Here is a 20,197-nt window from a genome sequence, read left to right on the forward strand (position 1 = left end):
CTAGGTCTTCTATGAGATGACACCAGGTAGTCTACGAGAAGACCAACAAGTCTTCTATGAGGAGACCATCAGATCTACGAGAAGGCCACCAGGTCTTCCATAAGAGAAGACCGCCAGGTCTGATTATTTTATGCATCTCTTAAAATCATGTGACATAGCTTCAAACTCCCGTCATCCGTCACCATAGACGAAGGAGTTTTCAATTTGCCGGGTTAACCTGCACATGGTAGCTGTCACTTGTTTGCCTTCCATGACACAACCATTGACGTCCAGAAGCATCACGAGATTGAATGAAATTTCGATTTCTTCTCTCGCTTCTTGTGCAATTTCCAGCGGTAAATGACAGCTTATCGATTCGTTTCAAAATTTCACTCAACTGACCATCAAAACGATCCAACCACGAACACGAACTCTCATTACTTACTTTTGATATGGTTGAATTACCGAGTTGGTCATTTATATTATCAGCCATGAATGCAAGTTTGTCTAGGCTGTCGGTATTTATGAATAAAACTGTTTTATCATTGTTGGTAGCTGTTGAAACCACAAGGATTTGACAATGTCGTCTGATACTTTCCCTGATGATAGCTCTCTTAATACTGCATATGGTTTTCTATCGCCCATTTCGACATTCTCCAACAATTTCTGGACTTTCCTCGCATTACCATCTTTAATGCTTCCTACTTATTGCCGGATGGAGGATTCTCGATGATGTGTCGTACAGCGTTGAGAAAATATGTCAGTTTTAGAGCAGTGCCGACGAAGAAGAGCGGATCGTATGTGTGTGAATTACCGAAAATCGTAACCGGCGACAAATTGCTGTTCGGCACTGTTTTAGAGTGACCTTCGCCTTAATAAGGCAAAACAAAAAAAATAATTTTGATGTACATTTGTTTATATTTGTTTTGCTACTGTTTGTACTGTTTGTTTTACTCTCTTTTACGTTTGTTATTTCTGTCAGTCACGTCGATGCTGGTCTTTCGATGCTCTTGCATTTGTCGCCCTCTCGCCCGTATATCTGTGCATTGTTGTTCGCTTAGGCGAGTTGTGCGTATGTGTGTTTGTTGCACAGTTAGTTTCGAGATGTTACCAGATCTGCTAGAAGCATCGGCTACGAGAAGCGATTGGACATAAATGCCGGCGAATTTAGAGGCAGTCAGTCTGTAGTAAATCTACCCGCGAATTGAAAATCAGGGAATGCTGTGTGCTACTAAAAGAATACTGTGTTAGAATTGGGCAATCTAGTTCCCCGAGCGGATCGATCTTTCCAGTTCATTTTTCCAAAAGGAACTAGTTCCTTAATATAGTTCCATAGTTCCAAATAGTTCCGAGAGCGATAAAGTTCAATGAATGTTTCTCTTTTATCGTTCTTTCTATTTCCTTCGTTCCAAATAGTTCCCACAACGATATTGTTCAATGAATCTTTTTCTTTCGTCGTTCTTTTTATTTCCTTCGTTCCAAATAGTTCCGAGAGTGAAGTAGTTTAACGAATATTTGCTTTGTTTTCATCTTTTGGTGGATGAATTGACATAAAAATAAATAAATTGAAGCGATGTAACGAGGATGTGATTTACGTTTATTTAACAATGTGGCCACATATGAATGATTAAGGAACCGAACGTGAAAGATCGAAGTGGGTGTGGAATTAAGTGAAGAAAATGAATTACACAAATGAAAGGAATTATATGCACAACCTGAACTATATGAACTAAAGGAACTATATAAATGCAAGATCTGGATGTAGTTCCAATAGGTCCTTGTCCGGAATAGTTCCTTTTAACTAGTTCTTTCCGGAACTACACAACTCTATACTGTGTGCTTATTAAATAAAGTCGGTTGAAGTAAAGTAAATGAAGCATTTTAGAAACGTAATTTAAAAGAACTCTGTTTTATTTTGTGCAAATCATATCGGGAAATAAAACAACATCTACACGTGATTAAGTTAAATCTAACTCCGTAATAATATCCACATGTTGGGAGATGAACTGAGAAAGAGAGATGCGATTAAGTGGGCCATAAACACTGCCTCCTGGACATTCCCACTAGGAAGTGGAACGAGTTCAGAACCACGAAACACTGACTAATTACACTTCTACGCCTTAAAACTTCTTTTAATTTTTTATATGGGGATTTCTAGGAAATACTGAGAATTTCTTTCACTGTATATTATTATACAGCACAATTAAATTGTATAAAACAAAAACACAACAGATACTGAATTCTATTGCTGGACATGTTTATGACCAAACACGAATTACGATGAATAATCAAATGGTAACAGAAACTTTGCGTGATATAGGGGTATACCTAGCCGCCTAGCTTCAAAACCTTAAATTAGTTTAATAAAAATAAAAACATAAAACTGACAAACCAAGCCCGCAACCTACCTAAGAACAGCAACAACAATAAGTAACTCTCTTTGGCGCATGATGTAACTTTGTCTTGTGTGTACTTTCAAAGACTAGAAATTTATATTTCAATTATTACCTCCATTATTAAAAACAATGTTTGCTAAGGTGTCACTGAACCTTTGAATCTGTGGACTTTACTTAAACTTTAGGTCAATGGTTGGCGGTAATTTTGTTCTTCTTCTTCGTTTTATTCCTCAAGTGTTTGTATAGCCATTTGGAATTGGTAGGTGAATAGAAAGCTTTTAACTGTTTTGTTTGTCTTCTCCATTGAGTTGAGTTGAGTTGAACTGTGTGTTTGACATTTTCTGTGAACTCTAAATCTTGACCTACCTCTAATGGGCATGGTAAGGCGAAAGAAGAGGGAGGGCTGATTGGAGTTCTGCTTACAAATCTTTGAATACTAGGAGAGCATGATGCAGTTTATTGGGAAAGGTTTTGAGGTTATGAACCTGAGAAAAAAGGGGCAAAGCAATAAAACTACTTAAGAATTCTTAAGTAGCCTCGTAATAAACATGAAGTGGTGTTCCCAGAAGACCAGTAAATCTGTTTGTAGAAGGCAATTTTTGTATTAATCTACTTCTTAGAGTAAAGTTCGCGTTTTTTTCACTGCGGATGAAGACTTCTTTTGTCAAACTAGTCCGCTTTCATCCCATTATTGTTACTTCTTGCAAAACAAATTTCCTCCATCACATCCATTGTAAAGCAGGAGCCTCTAACTCTACCTGACCTACCTCAATCCCGACACAATGTTGAATCTTCATTTCTTTCGGGAAAATTACTTCTTTTTTCCCTTTACAACTATTGCAGGTCAAACAAAAAACTTTTCCCCTTTTATTTAAAAAATAAAACATTTCTTGTTTATCTTTCCGCCGCCATTGTAAACTTAGTTTCAATAGATTTTTGTGTGGTGTGCGGATCCAACCACAAAAGCGGCTAGGGGCAAATAAAACCATTCTTTGTGTGTACATTAAACAGCGCGGAGACGAGAACTTATACCTACATACATATGTATGTATATCGGTAAACGGAAATGTGGAAATGTGCTTTAGGTTGATGCTGCAATGGAACGGAAGATGTTGGTGGTTCATGCCAAAAGCCCGTAGTTGGCGTTTTTTTTTTTCTTCGAAAGAAACATTTATATGGATTACTGTGGCGCTGAGCATGTCTGTGTGTGTGGGTTATTGCAATGTTGCCAAACAATCACCGTAGAAGAAGAAAAATAAACAATAACAATATAATGGTATTTTTCATGCGACATTCTTTCTTATTGTCACGCTAAATTGAATTTTTAATGCCATTATTGAAATTTTTTTATAAACGGAGAATTTTTTTGTTGAGGCCACCAGCGAGTGAATTGAATTTCATAATGAAAACTATTGTCAGTATTTAACTATTGTAATTTTTAATGGCAAAAGTAATTAATAATTTTTTTACAGTAATGTTTGGTATTGCTGATCAACTGATAACAAAACATGAATAACGGCCAGGTCGAACGATAATAACCTCCACCATAAATTATATTGAATCCAAATTTCAGCCGTTTCGGTTGGATGATGTGATTGAAATATTAACAATTAAAAAAAGTATCAGTCGGCTTTGCTGACAGAGATATACCCTCACTCAGCCTGTGTTGATTGAAATCCTTGTTTTCTCAAAAAAAACGTATTTATTTAGGGGGGTTTTAAAAATGTTGGGCGTATGAACCGACAAAAGTAGGGATGGGATTAAAGCTCATAAGTTTGGTGGGATATCGATAGATAGATACCTTTGTTAAAAATGTCCAAAGGATCCTCGAACAGACCCCTTAACCCCACAAAAATGTTGAACATTTGTGTGGGTGGTACCACAAGGATTGGACGGATAGGGCCCAAATTTGAACATACACTGAGTGTCGACAATATTTAGATATCCAAAGTTTGGACCAAATCGGTCGCTACGTCTATGAGATATCGCGCGTACCATTTCAGCGAATATTTTCGAACTTTTGTGGGGGAGGTACCGGAAGGAGTGGACCTATAAGCACCTACTTCGAATTTCATCGAAGAAATATTACAATATCCAAAGTGTGGACGAACGCAGTATTCGGTTCGAGCTCTCCAGTCACTACATATGGTGCCATAGAGGGCTTTTACAACTTTTGGGCTTTTTTTCTCAAGAAGTATGGACTTGCCCTTGAAAAACGTTTACTGTCGTAATTGAGGCAGCGAAGTTGTTTCAACAAAAATCAAAGGGATCCGAGAGCAGGTCTTAAAGTGAATTTATTCAAAAATGTGAGTGGGAGTTACCCGACGGAGTGGACAAATATAGTCCATATTTAAACCTGACCTATACATGGATGTGTAAATTATGGACCAAATCTGTTACTCCCATCAAGAGTTATCGTACGCACAATTTTTCCGAACATTTTTGAACTTTTGTGGGGAAGGTACCTGAAGGAGTGGACCGATATGGCTTAACTTCGGACTTAAACTAAGTTTGCACAAAATATTTTGGACCGTAGCGGCAGATCCGTTCGAGAGTTATCTTACGCTCCAACCACTACACGCTTTTCTCAGGAAGTATGGATTTGCCCCTGATGAAACTTGTACCGTCGTATGGGGGGCAGTGAATATAAGATGCTACAACAAAAATCAAAGCGATTCGAGAGCAGGCCCTAAACTGAACTTTTCCGAAATTTTGTCTGGAAGGTACCCCAAGGCGTGGACCGAATGAGTCTATATTGAAACCTTGCCTAAGTCTGGTACAATATTCACGATGTGCAAAGTATGGACCAAATCATTTACTCCCTTCAAGAGTTATCCTGCGCACAAATTTTCCGAACATTTCCGAACTTTTGTGTGGGAGATACCAGAAGGAGTGGACCGATATAACCCATCTTCGAACTTAAACGAAGTTTGGACAAAATATTACGAAAGCCAAATTTTGGACTGAATTGGTTGATCCGTTCGAGAGTTATCGTGCGCTTCAGCCAGCCAGACAGACTGACGGACGGACATGGCTAAATCAACTCCAAATTGTCTGAAACACATTTCGTCCAAACATACTTGGGGTCTAAAACCATTATTTCGATGAGCACATTTTGCCCGTATGAAACTGTATATACCCTCGTTAGCATAAATGCTGAGGGTATAAAAAGGGCCACAAAATTCTGAATTTTGGTTGTGTACGACCGGCAACTGGATAGCCGTTTCTGACGCTGGGGTGGACTAAAGCCTCAAGGGCCTTTGCTATGGGCGACAGAAGCGAAATCGGCCTATACGATTCACTTTTGCTGACAGTAGCGGGACTACCCTGCCCATTTTCCAGACTTCGGGAACAATGTGGGTGGCTAGCGACATGTTGCAAATTGTGGTGGTTCATCCTAGGCAGGGAGAGATCTAATGCAATGTAGTACTCTTCTGTTCACCCTGTCACTCCAGGTGTGCTCGACAAACACTCGATTGAAATAACTTGCACTTCCCTTTGGATCAGCGTAACGTCGGGAAATGTGACTGAAGTCCTTTCTTCCGTCTTTTCAGGGTTCGAGAGCGACTTAACCGTTACCCACAATTCACATATTCCGGCGCCAATGTTGCAACTCTTCAGATGATTTAACCACCTGATCCGATAATGCTCACCGACCAACCTGATAACTTCCAGTATCAGCTCATTGACTCTGGGGGCACTGGGGTTGGCACGACGAAGCTCATCACCCTCATTGGCTAGTCCCGTCGCCTCTGCTAGGAAGTTTGGTCCCACTTCGGGTATTCGACCAGCAGGTAAATTGCCAGCAGCTGCAGCAGCGATGATGTGTCGGAACGTCCTTTCCGCTATCCGTACGTCAGAAGGATTGGGCAGATCTCTGAAGCGGTGATTGGTGAACTCTCTGAAACTCGGCCAATCAGCTTTCCCATGATTGACGAATGTGCGGCGTTCAGAGGTGATGAAATCGGGTGGTCTGCTGATGGAAACAATTATGGGGAGATGGTCTGATCCAAGGGAAATGACGGTTTACCAGGTGACGTCATTTGCCAGACCAGGTGACACGAGGGTTATGTCTGGCGTCCTCATTGACCGAGAAAAACGTAGAGCTATCAATCTGCTCAGCCAGCGCTATACCTCTCTGCTCTCTGGTCGTTTCCGAGGCCCGAATTTCACATTTCATGATGAGCATTAAAGTCCCCCAAGACGAGACGGTTATGACCTTTCAAAAGTGGATTAATGTTGGGTCTACCTCGACAATTCCACACCTGAGTGGTACCCCCATACATTCCATGTACGGGTCATTAGAGCCAGACTCATGCGAGATAAGTCTGTATTAAACAGACTGGTGCAATAGAAAAGCTAATCCCCCACCTCCACTTCTGGTGCTATCCTTCCTCAGTACATTGTAACCATCACAACGATGTAAGCTGCAGTTGTTATTGAAACTGGTTTCCTGCACCGCCGCCACAATGATATTCTTCCGACTCTTGAAGTCCACTATTTCCTCGATCTTACCCCGAAGTCCATTGCAATTAAATTGCAAAAAGATGCATTTTCAGGGATTGAAACCACAACAGCCGGTGTTAAATGCTGCGTGTGTGGCTGCTGTTGGGGAGACTACGGGGGAGTCGCGTAATCTGACGACGACAACTCACTGTGGACTGTGTTCACGCAGCATGCAACAACATAGTCCCTGTAGTATTCCCTCACATGGACAAGTCCAGAACAACCTCTCAGATGCACCCAATTTCGACATTTGTTGCATCTCACCGAAGATTGAGTTTGGATGAAGATGCGGAAGTGACAAACTGAGCACATATATATTGGTCCTGGGTTTTCCTCCGTCCGGGCACGGATCAAAGGAAACTGGAGCACGAATATTGAAATATGCTGCTCCCAACATATTAATAGAATAGGTAACAGCAGCTGGCCAGCTGTTGTGTGGTTCCGGGTCAATCCGGTACGAGAGAAGCCGCTACCGTTGGATTGGAGCCTTAAGTAGTCGGCAATGTCGTTTTCGTTGTTGCAGTCACCCGGCGTAATGTAGTTTTTGGGTTCCCAAAGCTTTCGTTACTCCAAAACTGATTAAATGAGACTTGATAGCCTCAGAAGCCGACTATTGAGGTAAATAGCCGTCGGTCCATTGAATTTAATTTATCTTAATGCTTCATAAATCTGCAAATGAGCGTCTTTGGCTAAAGCCGTGGCTATAAATTCTTATACGGTATTTAGGTGAAGTTTTATGGGTCAGGGGCTCAATTCTTGTTCTATGAAAAATTGAAATGAAAAGTTTTATAAAGGAAATAAATGTCAAATGAAAAATTTTATAAGGTAAATATTTTTCATTTCAAATTTTCATAGAACGAGAATCCAGCCCCAGGTCTCTCAGATAGGTAGCACATTTGTTAGCTCCAAGTTAATTTGTGTTGATACTCATAAGTTTGAGTTCATTGGCAATTCTGTGCATAGCAGAATCGCAGTGGGCCGAGATCAAATGGTTTTGGGATCCAACAGCTCATTTCGGTCTAGAAGATATCGATCAAAATCAAAACATTCTATCACACCAGTGCTCCACAGGTGAGAACTGGGAGTAGTATAATGGTCATTAAAAATCAAGTTGTTTCGTGGAATAGGGCCCTGGTTTCACTGTTGGATTAGGCAGCTCATCAGACATAATAACTACCAATAACTAAGATGACATTTGCCGTATATAGTTTCTAACAAATTTGACAGATGTAAAAATAACAATAATCTAATTGATAGTCTATTTAAGTTATAAAGGTATGGGTGTAGCTGTTCGTGATTTGTTTAAAAATGCAAGCTGTTAAAAAGACAGATGACAATCGTGATCTTCAGAGGAATTAACGAGTTTTGATATTATGCAATTGTTAATGTGCACAGTGTATTCATAATAAATTTGGACATGCCAAGAATAACCTCTAATAAGGCGAGCAATGTAGTTGGTATTGATTGCTCACCTGGAAAAAATGTTTGAACTTTGCCATGAGAAAACCTTTCAATACCATTTCTTGGTATCGCTGCCTCTCTTGGCCCTCATACCCATAAAAATAATTTATTTACAACTTTCTGCCTTTCTTTTACTTTTCTGTTTTATTTTATTAAATAACTTATTAAAATAAACAATTATTTCATTCCCTAAACTAAGCACTTCCCCTAGTCACAGCGTAACTGAGAAACATTACTTAATTATGCGTTTTAATTCAATCTTGGCAATCTCCAAAGATTAATTGTAAATTAAATAATTGGCAATGATAACATAGAAGGAGAATGGAAGAACATAAATAAAACGTGCACTTGTGACACGTTGGGTATATCCGCCGTATGAATTAATTCAAACACAAAAGTCTTTAGAGCTTGCCTTTTGCACCAGCCATTCTCAGTTTGATGTTTGTCTGTCTGACTGTTGGAATAAGTGGTAATGCTCTCTACGTAGTCAGCCGTTGGCGGGCAAAGAATTTCAAGTTGCCACATCATCTTACTTCTTACCATACCCTGCTCCTTACTTCTACTTCAAAGACACTGACGTTGAAGACCAAAAGCGGCAACAATTTTAGCTACTAATAAAACTGAGGAGACGACACCACTTTACCTAAAGAAGTTACAATGAACTTTTGTGCTAATTTTACTCCAAAGAACTCCAACAGCCAGAGGAGTATGGCATGGCATAGCAATGAGAATGAACATTTCTAAATTTAGTCTTACAGAAAAAATTGCATAAAAATAATAATAAATTCAACTTTGAGAATATTTAAGCAGGAAGTTCAAGAAAAATATGATAAACTCCACAACTTCTTTTGGTGAAGAAAAGATACACAGGAAAAACTTAAACTGGTGATTGTTAATGGCTTGTCCATTTGGGAAATAAGAACTTGTTTTTAGAATTGTGGTACCTCGGAAATACATACATATAGAGACAATATCGAAGTTGGTGTGATAGCCTTACTTTTTGTGCTAATAAAACTTTGTCTAGGAATCGAACCAACTTTTCTCCCAGTGTACAAGTACAATTGCTGCTATTGCATGCTTCTACTGTTGTTGTTATCGAGATAACTTTGTTCCAGTTTTCTTCACGTTCTTCTCAAGCATAGAAAGTAAAACTAAGCCAAGACCAACAGAATCGTGACGTTTTTTATAGAAAATTATTTTAAACAATAACAAAACCAACAACGACAACAACAGCTTACAAACATTAAAAGCTATAAATTCTAATCGAAGAAGGCGACAAATGCTTCGCTGAAAATGAATTGCTAAATTGCAAATTTCTGATAAGAAATCTATTATTTATAAAACCAGTGATTAACGGGGTGTTTTGACAAAGTAATTGGAAAACAAACAACAAAGCAATTCAAGCGGACGCTTTAATGCTCTACACCATGAGGTGTCAAAATAAATAAACAAATGATGTCAGTAACAATTTTTTCTATAGAAATAGTTGTCGATAACAGCTTTTCCTATAGAAATAGTTGTCGATAACAACTTTTCCTATAGAAATAGTTGTCGATAACAACTTTTTCTGTAGAAATAGTTGTCGATAACAACTTTTTCTATAGAAATAGTTGTCGATAACAACTTTTTCAATAGAAATAGTTGTCGATAACAACTTTTTCAATAGAAATAGTTGTCGATAACAACTTTTTCCATAGAAATAGTTGTCGATAACAAATTTTTCTATAGAAATAGTTGTCAATAACAACTTTTTCTATAGCAGTAGTTGTCGATAACAACTTTTTTTCTATAGAAAAAATTGTCGATAACAACTTTTTTCTATAGAAAAAATTGTCGATAACAACTTTTTTCTATAGAAAAAATTGTCGATAACTTTTTTCTATAGAAAAAATTGTCGATAACAACTTTTTTCTATAGAAAAATTGTCGATAACAACTTTTTTCTATAGAAAAAATTGTCGATAACAACTTTTTTCTATAGAAAAAATTGTCGATAACAACTTTTTTCTATAGAAAAAATTGTCGATAACAACTTTTTTCTATAGAAAAAATTGTCGATAACAACTTTTTTCTATAGAAAAAATTGTCGATAACAACTTTTTTCTATAGAAAAAATTGTCGATAACAACTTTTTTCTATAGAAAAAATTGTCGATAACAACTTTTTTCTATAGAAAAAAATTGTCGATAACAACTTTTTTCTATAGAAAAAATTGTCGATAACAACTTTTTCTATAGAAAAAATTGTCGATAACAACTTTTTCTATAGAAAAAATTGTCGATAACAACTTTTTCTATAGAAATAGTTGCCGATAACAACTTTTTCTATAGAAATAGTTGCCGATAACAACTTTTTCTATAGAAATAGTTGCCGATAACAACTTTTTCTATAGAAATATTTGTCGATAAAAACAATTTCTATAGAAATAGTTGTCGATAACAACTTTTTCTATAGAAATAGTTGTCGATAATAACTTTTTTCTATAGAAATCGTTGTCGATAACAACAATTTCTATAGAAATAGTTGTCGATAACAACTTTCTCTATAGAAATAGTTGTCGATAACAACTTTTTCTATAGAAATAGTTGTCGATAACAACTTTTTCTATAGAAATAGTTGTCGATAACAACTTTTTCTATAGAAATAGTTGTCGATAACAACTTTTTCTATAGAAATAGTTGTCGATAACAACTTTTTCTATAGAAATAGTTGTCGATAACAACAATTTCTTTAGGAATAGTTGTCGATAACAACTTTTTCTATAGAAATAGTTGTCGATAACAACTTTTTCTATGGAAATAGTTGTCGATAACAACTTTTTCTATAGAAATAGTTGTCGATAACAACTTTTTCTATAGAAATAGTTGTCGATAACAACTTTTTCTATAGAAATAGTTGTCGATAACAACTTTTTCTATAGAAATAGTTGTCGATAACAACTTTTTCTATAGAAATAGTTGTCGATAACAACTTTTTCTATAGAAATAGTTGTCGATAACAACTTTTTCTATAGAAATAGTTGTCGATAACAACTTTTTCTATAGAAATAGTTGTCGATAACAACTTTTTCTATAGAAATAGTTGTCGATAACAACTTTTTCTATAGAAATAGTTGTCGATAACAACTTTTTCTATAGAAATAGTTGTCGATAACAACTTTTTCTATAGAAATAGTTGTCGATAACAACTTTTTCTATAGAAATAGTTGTCGATAACAACTTTTTCTATAGAAATAGTTGTCGATAACAACTTTTTCTATAGAAATAGTTGTCGATAACAACTTTTTCTATAGAAATAGTTGTCGATAACAACTTTTTCTATAGAAATAGTTGTCGATAACAACTTTTTCTATAGAAATAGCTGCCGATAACAAATTTCTCTATAGAAATAGTTGTCGATAACAACTTTTTCTATAGAAATAGTTGTCGATAACAACTTTTTCTATAGAAATAGTTGTCGATAACAACTTTTTCTATAGAAATAGTTGTCGATAACAACTTTTTCTATAGAAATAGTTGTCGATAACAACAATTTCTATAGAAATAGTTGTCGATAACAACTTTTTCTATAGAAATAGTTGTCGATAACAACTTTTTCTATAGAAATAGTTGTCGATAACAACAATTTCTATAGAAATAGTTGTCGATAACAACAATTTCTATAGAAATAGTTGTCGATAACAACAATTTCTATAGAAATAGTTGTCGATAACAACAATTTCTATAGAAATAGTTGTCGATAACAACAATTTCTATAGAAATAGTTGTCGATAACAACAATTTCTATAGAAATAGTTGTCGATAACAACAATTTCTATAGAAATAGTTGTCGATAACAACAATTTCTATAGAAATAGTTGTCGATAACAACAATTTCTATAGAAATAGTTGTCGATAACAACAATTTCTATAGAAATAGTTGTCGATAACAACAATTTCTATAGAAATAGTTGTCGATAACAACAATTTCTATAGAAATAGTTGTCGATAACAACAATTTCTATAGAAATAGTTGTCGATAACAACAATTTCTATAGAAATAGTTGTCGATAACAACAATTTCTATAGAAATAGTTGTCGATAACAACAATTTCTATAGAAATAGTTGTCGATAACTACAATTTCTATAGAAATAGTTGTCGATAACAACTTTTTCTATAGAAATAGTTGTCGATAACAACAATTTCTATAGAAATAGTTGTCGATAACAACTTTTCGTCATAGAAAAGTTGTTCGATAAGAACTTTTCTGTATAGAAATATTGTCAATAACTACTTTGTATTACTCTTAATTTGGACTATGGGTAAAACATTCGATATCGGACCACCTAATAAGTGTGTTCGTATTGTTGACCGGAAAATAACAAAAAAATGTGAGGATTAAATCATCATATGCTTTCTGTGATTCAATACTTTTCTGTTTTAAATTCTTTTGAATTTTATATAAGCTTTTTGTATTAATTTCAACTATTACCTCATGCAATAGCTAACTAACGAAATCCCCATCGGGCACACCTTAACAAATATTTTTTTAAACGTAAACACAAACATTCCCATGCAGAAAATGAACGCATGACATAGAAACGGAACATTCTTTCACCACCCGACGACGCCTGTGAAGTTGAACAATTCCCAAAGTGGGAAAGTCCTTCAGCAATGATTTCAAATATATGAATATGTATGAGTGTGTTGACAAACAAACAAATCAAAGTTCTGAACATATAAAAACTAACTGCTAATGGACTATTTTTTGCTATAAAACAGTAAGGCTTATTATTGGGTGTAACGCATAGCGAAGAATAGGAAGAAGCAATGAGGAAGGATGGGAAATTGAACCAGGAAGTGTTTGTTGTGGCCCACGCGACGAATGAAAGAAATACCGACTCAATAAATGTTATTATTAAAAAGTTATACTAGAGTACAAGCCAGTGAAATCCACCTGGAAATCTTAAGCTTGGTTCAGGTTCAGAGCGAAGGGATAAGTTCTACAAAATTTTCTTTTAAAGACCCCTGCAATACCTTTACCACAAGCAATCCTTAGCTATAAACATCACCGCCAACATTTATAAGGACAAAGAAAATTATAACAAAATGACGTAATTACCTCCTTGTTGTATCCTAAGCCCAGTCATTTGTCCATAATAATTGTAATTCTGGCTGTTGTTAGTTTTCTTGCCTCGTTGTCATATTCCTCCAACCATCTCAACATTTTTTTATTTTTCTCTGCACCATTATTGGTCTTGACTTTGAAGCATCATTGACCTTTGACTTACAAGAGGAAAGTCATGATAAAGAGCCACCATTCATCAGTCCAATACAGTCAGTCGTCTATTATCATGACCAACATCAATGTCTGCTATAAAGAGAAAGAAAAACACAAAGATAAAAGAGATTAGAAAAAAGTCATGTTGAAGAAATTCACGGCTTATTTACGAATGTTGCGAGGCAAAGAAAACACACATAAACAGTATTAAAACAATTTTCCACTTTTTTCCGACGCTGGAAAACAAATTTAACATTGTAAGAATGACATCATCATCATCGCTACTGTCATTAAAATCATGGGCTATGTCGGCACTCTTTTCATGAAGGGGGTTATGTAGAAATGGATGGTATGAGACACAAAAAAATATTATAAAATCAAATAACTACATTTCATCAAAGTAATGTTACCGAGAACAACTATTCTGTAAAGAAAATTATTCACAAATAAATAGAAAAGCTACCGACAGGAACATTTCTATAGAAAATGTTGGTCGATACCAAATTTCGACACACAACATTTGTCGATTACAGGTTTTGATTATATAACAGTTATCGATAATAACTGTTCATTGTAGAATATTTCTAAACATCAATTTTTCTTTATAGAAATGTTTTTTTTTTTTTAAAAAAAATTTTGATTATAACTCTTCCGTATGGAAAAGTCGATAGAAACTTTTATTAATGGAAAAAATTTCGATAACTATCTTTTATAGTAAAGTTGTCAATAATCATATTAATATGTTGTTATCGACAAGTCGATAAGATTTTTTCTTTATAATATAAACCATAAATAAATATTATATATGTTGTCAATAACAAGTTTACTTACAGAAATGTTGTTTTTGTTTATTTATAGAAAATTTGGCGACATCCACTTTTTTGAACAAAAAAATTGTCGATATGTTGCCAAAAATAATTTGTCCGGGTAGGAAAGTGGTCGATAATAACTTTTCCATAACGAAAAGTTGTCGATAACGACTTTTCTTTACACATAGCAACTTTTAGTTATAGAAAAACTGTCAATAACTATTTTGTTATGGATAACCTGTCGACAACTATTTTCTGTTATAGAAAAGTTGTCGATAATAACTTTTTGCTATAGAAAAGTTGTTCGATAACAAATTTTCATCATAAAGAAGTTGTCAATAACAACTTTAGGAGGGTTGGCGTTTTTTATTTTGGGATGACGACTTCTATTTTGCTTTTCAAAATAGTCAGGCTTAATCCCATAGCCTTTGTTTTAATATTTTATTAAAAGTTGTCGATAACAACTTCTCCGTATAGAAAAGTTGTCGGTAACAAATTTTCATCATCATAATTTCTATACAGAAAGTTGTCGATAACAACTGTCGATGCAGAAAGTTTTTATCGACAACTTTTTTATGATGAAAATTTGTTACCGACAACTTTGCTATGCGAAAATGCTGTTATCGACAAATTTTGTCGACAACAACTTTTCCGTATAGAAAAGTTGTCAATAACAGGTTTTCGGTATAGATAAGTTGGCGATAATATATTTTCCATATTGAAAAGTTCTCGATAACAACTTTTTATTATAGAGTAGTTGTCGGTAATATAATAGCTACCCATACCAACTTTTCTACATAGAAAAGTTTTCTGAAACAACCTTTATTTATAAAAAAGTTGTCGATAACAAGTTTACTGCCTTGAAAAATTGTATATAACTAGTATTCTGCATTGAAAAATTGTCGATAACAAGTTTTCATAAGAGAGAAAAATTCGATAACAACTTTCGTCACACACAAGTTGTCGATAAATAATTTTCATTATAAAAACTCTCGATAACAACTATTTATTCCATAAAAGAGCTCGATAACAACTATTCATTAGTCCCGGGCCACACTAAGAGTAGTTTCACTGAAATTTTGACATGAAAGTAAAAGAAAATGTAAAATAAAACGGTCTGTTTGTTTCATACGAATATTGCAACAAAGCAAATTTGCAGAACACATGAAACCGTGTACACTAGTTTCTTAAAATTATTTATTTTTCCCAAAAAGCGCAAAGTTTCATGTCAAAATTTCATTGAAATTACTCTAGTGTGGCCCGGGACTTACAGAAACAACTTTTAGGTATGGAATATATGTCGATAACAACCTTTCGTCATAGACAAATTGTCGTTAACAACTTTTCGTCGTTGATAAGTTGTCGATAACAAATTTTCGTCATAGAAAAGTTATCGATAACAACTTTTCGTTATAGATATTAACTAACCAACAAGAGCTTTTCTATAAAGGAGAGCTGTCGATAAGCAATTTTTAATAGAAAAGTTGTCGATTACAACTTTTTTGTATAAAACAGTTGTCGATTGCAACTTTTCGTCATTGAAAAGTTACCGATAACAACTTTTCATTATAGAAAAGTTGTCGATAACAATTTTTCTGTATAGAAAACTCATCGATTACAAATTTTCACTACAGAAAAGTGGCCGATAACAACTGTTCTGTAGGGAAAAGTTATCGATAACAACCTTTCTGCAAATAAAAGTTATCCAAAACAGCTTTTCTGTGCAGAAAAAATTTTTTTTCAATAATCGTGGATTTTTTAAAAATTATTTTTTCAATAGTCGTGGATTTAAAAAAAATATATTTTTTCAATAATCCTGGATTTAAATAAGAAATATTTGTCTCAATAATCGTGGATTTTTTCAAAAAATATTATTGAAACAAATATCTTGGATTTAAAAAAATATTTGTTTCAATAACAGTGGATTTTTAGAAAAAAATATTATTGAAACAAGTATCTTGGATTAATAAAAAAATTTTATTTTCAATAATCGTGGTTTTTTTTAAAAAAAATTTTATTGAAACAAATGTCGTAAAGTTTTTAAAGAATATTATTGAAACAAATATCGTGGAATTTTTAAAAAATATTTTTGAAACAAATATCGTGGATATTTTTTCAATAATCGTGGATTTTTTTAAAAAATATTTTTCAATAATCGTAGATTTTTTTAAATATTTTTTACAATATTCGTGGATTGTTTAAAAATATTTTTTCAAATATCGAGTTTTTAAAGAATATTATTGAAACAAATATCGTGGATTTTTTTAAAAAATATTATTAAAACAAATATCGTGTAATTTTAAAAAAAATATTATTGAGACAAATATCGTGGATTTTAAAAAATATATTTGTTTCTATAATCGTGGATTTCTAATAAAATATTATTGAAATAAATTTCGTGGTATTTTTAAAAAATATTATTGAGAAAAATATCGTGGATTTTTAAAAAATATATTTGTTTCAATAATCGTGGATTTTTTAAAAATATAGTTTTTAATAATCGTGGATTTTTTTTAAAAAATATGTGTTTCAAAAATCGTGGATTTTTTAAAAAAAATTTTTCAATATTTTTATTTTTTAAAAATATTTTTTCAATAATCGTGGATTTTTTATAAATATTTTTTTCAAAAATCGTGGATTTTTTATAAATATTTTTTCAATAATCGTGGATTTTTTAAAAATATTTGTATCAATAATCGCGGATTTTTTATAAATATTTTTTCAATAATCGTGGATTTTTTATAAATATTTTTTCAATAATCGTGAATTTTTTATAAATATTTTTTCAAAAAATATTATTGAAACAAATATTGTGGAGTTTTTAAAGAATATTATTGAAACAAATATCTTTGATTTTTTAAAAATATTATTGAGACAAATATTGTGGAGTTTTTAAAGAATATTATTGAAACAAATATCTTTGATTTTTTAAAAATATTATTGAGACAAATATCGTGTTTTTTTAGAAAAATATTTGTTTCGATAATCGTGGATTTTTTTTAAAAAAATATTTTTTCAATAATCGTGGATTAAAAAAAATATTTTTTCAATAATCGTGGATTTAAAAAAATATTTGTTTAATAATCATGAATTTAAAAAAAAAATTGTGTATCAATAATCGTGGATTTAAATAATATTTGTATCAATAATGGTGGATTTAAACAAATATTTGTATCAATAATCGTGGATTTAAAAAAAATATTTGTATCAATAATCGTGTATTTAAAAAAATATTTGTATCAATATAGTGGATTTTTTAAAAATATTTTTTTTAATAATCGTGGATTTAAAAAAATATATTTTTAATAATCGTGGATTTAAAAAAATATATTTTCAATAATCGTGGATTTAAAAAAATATTTTTTCAATAATCATGGATATTTTAAAAATATTTTTTTCAATAATCGTAATTTTTTTTTAAATATATGTTTCAAACATCGTGGATTTTTTAAAAATATTTTTTCAATAATCATGGATTTTTTAAATATATTTGCACAATAAGCGTGGTTTTTTGAAAAATATTTTCTCAATAATCGTGGATTTTTGAAAAATATTTTCTCAATAATCGTGGATTTTTAAAAAATATTTTTCAATAATCGTTGAAAATAATATTTAAAAAATATTTTTCAATAATCGTTGAAAATAATATTTAAAAAATATTTTTCAATAATCGTGGATTTTTAAAAAATATTTTTCAGTAATCCTGGATTTTTAAAAAATATTTTTCAATAATCGTGGATTTTTAAAAAATATTTTTCAGTAATCCTGGATTTTTAAAAAATATTTTTCAATAATCCTGGATTTTTAAAAAATATTTTTCAATAATCGTGGATTTTTAAAAAATATTTTTCAATAATCCTGGATTTTTAAAAAATATTTTGCAATAATCCAGGATTTTTAAAAAATATTTTTCAATAATCCTGGATTTTTAAAAAATATTTTTCAATAATCGTGGATTTTTAAAAAAATATTTTTCAATAATCGTTGATTTTTAAGAAATATTTTTCAGTAATCCTGGATTTTTAAAAAATATTTTTCAATAATCGTGGATTTTTTATAAATATTTTTTCAAAAAATATTATTGAAACAAATATTGTGGAGTTTTTAAAGAATATTATTGAAACAAATATCTTTGATTTTTTTAAAAATATTATTGAGACAAATATCGTGTTTTTTTAGAAAATATTTGTTTCATTAATCGTGGATTTTTTTAAAAATATATATTTTCAATAATCGTGGATTTTTTTTAAAAAATATTTTTTCAATAATCGTGGATTTAAAAAAAATTTGTATCAATAATGGTGGATTTAAAAAAATATTTGTATCAATAATCGTGGATTTTAAAAAAAAATATTTGTATCAATAATCGTGGATTTAAAAAAATATTTGTATCAATAATCGTGGATTTAACAAAAATATTTGTATCAATAATCGTGGATTTAACAAAAATATTTGTATCAATAATCGTGGATTTAACAAAAATATTTGTATCAATATAGTGGATTTTTTAAAAATATTTTTTTAAATAATCGTAGATTTAAAAAAAATATTTTTTCAATGTTCGTGGATTTAAAAAAAAATATTTTTTTAATAATCGTGGATTTAAAAAAAAATATTTTTTTTAATAAACGTGGATTTAAAAAAATATATTTTTTCAATAATCGTGGATTTAAAAAAATATATTTTTTCAATAATCGTGGATTTAAAAAAAAAATATTTTTTCAATAATCGTGGATTTAAAAAATATTTTTTCAATAATCGTGGATTTTTTAAAAATATTTTTTCAATAATCGTGGATTTTTTAAAAATATTTTTTCAATAATCATCAATTTTTTAAAAATATTTTTTCAATAATCGTGGATTTTTTAAAAATATTTTTTTTTTCAAAAATCGTGAATTTTTTTTTTAAAAATATTTGTTTCAAAAATCGTGGATTTTTTAAAAATATTTTTTCAATAATCGTGGAATTTTTATAAATATTTTTTCAATAATCGTGGATTTTTGAAAAATATTTGCTCAATAAGCGTGGTTTTTTGAAAAATATTTTCTCAATAATCGTGGATTTTTGAAAAATATTTTCTCAATAATCGTGGATTTTTAAAAAATATTTTTCAATAATCGTTGATATTTAAAAAATATTTTTCAATAATCGTGGATTTTTAAAAAATATTTTTCAGTAATCCTGGATTTTTAAAAAATATTTTTCAATAATCCTGGATTTTTAAAAAATATTTTTCAATAATCGTGGATTTTTAAAAAATATTTTTCAATAATCCTGGATTTTTAAAAAATATTTTGCAATAATCCTGGATTTTTAAAAAATATTTTTCAATAATCCTGGATTTTTAAAAAATATTTTTCAATAATCCTGGATTTTTAAAAAAAATATTTTTCAATAATCCAGGATTTTTAAAAAATATTTTTCAATAATCCTGGATTTTTAAAAAATATTTTTCAATAATCGTGGATTTTTAAGAAATATTTTTCAGTAATCCTGGATTTTTAAAAAATATTTTTCAATAATCGTGGATTTTTTATAAATATTTTTTCAAAAAATATTATTGAAACAAATATTGTGGAGTTTTTAAAGAATATTATTGAAACAAATATCTTTGATTTTTTTAAAAATATTATTGAGACAAATATCGTGTTTTTTTTAGAAAAATATTTGTTTCATTAATCGTGGATTTTTTAAAAATATATATTTTCAATAATCGTGAATTTTTTTTAAAAAATATTTTTTCAATAATCGTGGATTTAAAAAAAATTTGTATCAATAATGGTGG

At 31.3% G+C, this 20,197-nt stretch overlaps 2 protein-coding genes across 10 annotated transcripts in view; one reads left to right on the top strand and one right to left on the bottom strand.

The window, feature by feature from the left end:
* The window catches only part of LOC141393617 (non-lysosomal glucosylceramidase), a 596,987-nt gene that overhangs the window by 561,192 nt on the left and 15,598 nt on the right, over nucleotides 1-20,197 (top strand). The gene's annotated exons all lie outside the window — the stretch shown is intronic.
* wb (wing blister) overlaps nucleotides 1-20,197 on the bottom strand; it is a 404,943-nt gene that overhangs the window by 361,415 nt on the left and 23,331 nt on the right. For 2 of the 3 annotated variants that reach the window (XM_073966879.1, XM_073966883.1), the window contains exon 2: nucleotides 13,444-13,695. The gene's annotated coding sequence lies outside the window, so the exon portion shown is untranslated. The remainder of the gene's footprint in view (nucleotides 1-13,443; nucleotides 13,696-20,197) is intronic. The other variant, XM_073966880.1, reaches the window with a different exon arrangement.

Source organism: Musca autumnalis, unplaced genomic scaffold (genome assembly GCF_047663935.1).
Source record: "Musca autumnalis isolate F117 unplaced genomic scaffold, ASM4766393v1 scaffold_2, whole genome shotgun sequence".
Lineage (NCBI taxonomy): Eukaryota > Metazoa > Arthropoda > Insecta > Diptera > Muscidae > Musca > Musca autumnalis.